The sequence below is a fragment of the Cryptomeria japonica genome, chromosome 8 (genome assembly GCF_030272615.1).
Source record: "Cryptomeria japonica chromosome 8, Sugi_1.0, whole genome shotgun sequence".
Classification (NCBI taxonomy): domain Eukaryota; kingdom Viridiplantae; phylum Streptophyta; class Pinopsida; order Cupressales; family Cupressaceae; genus Cryptomeria; species Cryptomeria japonica.
The window spans coordinates 512,415,761-512,417,448 of NC_081412.1; positions in this window are offsets into that span (position 1 = coordinate 512,415,761).

The window sequence follows — 1,688 nt, forward strand, 5'->3', positions numbered from 1 at the left end:
AGAGAAAAGTAGTGGATTTATGAAGTGTGAGGTGTTGTCTTGTCTGGAGGAAGTTCCTTGCTTAGCCTTTTCTCTCTTCCCGAAACTTCGGAACCCCGAGGTTAGGAAGTTTTTTCCTTTGTTGTCTTTTCTCTCTTCCCCGAGGTTCCGAAGTTCCTCCCTTTCCTCCCTCCTCCTCTTCAGTTCCTCGGAACTCCGGAACCCCGAGGTTCCTAAGTTCCTTTATGTTGCCTTCTTCGGAACTGCGGAACCCCGAGGTTCCGAAGTTCCTTTCTTAGCCCCTTTGTCTAGTTCTTCGGAACTCCAGAACCCTGAGGTTCCGAAGTTCCCTCCTTGGCCTTTTCCTTTGTTTCTTCGGAACTCCGTAATCTCGAGGTTCCAAAGTTCCTTTCCTTAGCCTTTTCCTTTCCTTGTCTCTTCTTCTATTCCGTGGAACTCCGGAACCCCGAGGTTCCAAAGTTCCTTTCCTTTGCTTCCCTTCCTCTTTCCCGGTCCTTCCTTAGTCTTCCCACTTCGGGAACCCGAGTTTCCGAAGTCTTCCAACTTCCCTTCGACTTGCAACATTTTCGGATGACGTGATCAACACTCAAAGCTTTAAATGCTCCAACGACTTTTGTGACTTGTGCACCTTCTTTTGTGGAGCTACAGGGGTGCATTTAATGAGTTTGCAGGATTTCCATAAAGAGAGGTACATGGCAATGCTTATTGTGGTTACTTATGTCATGGCTGGTTGCTTGTATGTACAGAATGTCAGGCAATCCACCTTCTTGAAGTGCCTTTCTTTTTAGGATTGCATTTTTTAGGGTATGGCTAGGTTGCTTGCATATACAGAAAGTCAGGTGCATGCAGTTCCCTGTACTCCCAAACTGACATTTTCCTGCACACACAAGGGTCATGATCACTCTTATAACCAGTTTTCTATATAAAGGCTGTTAAGCCTCGTTGTAAAGGGTTCTCTCCCTGCTGGCTTGAGCTATTCTATGCTCTTTCAGTTCTCTTGTATTTATCTTGCATTTCTGCAAATGTAAGTTTGGCCATTGGGCTTTGAATGAATTCAAATTGCTATTCTTGCCTTCCTTCAACTTATGTATGTTATGTGTGTTTCCTTACCTTCATCATAGGTGTATGTTTTGTGTCTCTTCTCTCATATATGTTGTGTTAATTTATTTCTGAGTGTGGCTTGTGGGAATCTTTCTCCCCTCTTGTCATTCAACGAATTCTAACCTCCATACATGCATTGGGGTCATTCATAAAACTGAAGTTTGTGTATCTCCTAGGTATTTCAGTTGATTCTTTGTGTCATTTCGGGTAGGGAGAGAAACACTCTTATCTTGGTGCATCACCTCCTTTCATTTTAAGTATTTCCCTCTTCCCTTTTTGTCTGCAAAGTTGTTAGGATAGGCTTAGGAGTAAGTTTTGAAGTGTTGAGTTGGTTCAACACCTGCACCTGGATTGGGAAGGAAGCAAGCTTTTGTGATAACAGGTCTTTCACATCAAACCTTGCCTCCTTGAAACCTGTACACTAAACCACAACACAATCAAGCTGAAACTTGTGACATTGGATCTTCTTACCTTAGACTTTAAATCCTAACATTTAGAATGTGGATCGAATACTCTATAACATAAAATTTAGAAATTTAAGCCTAAAACCTATATCATAGCCCTTGTAATGTTGATCCTAGACCCTA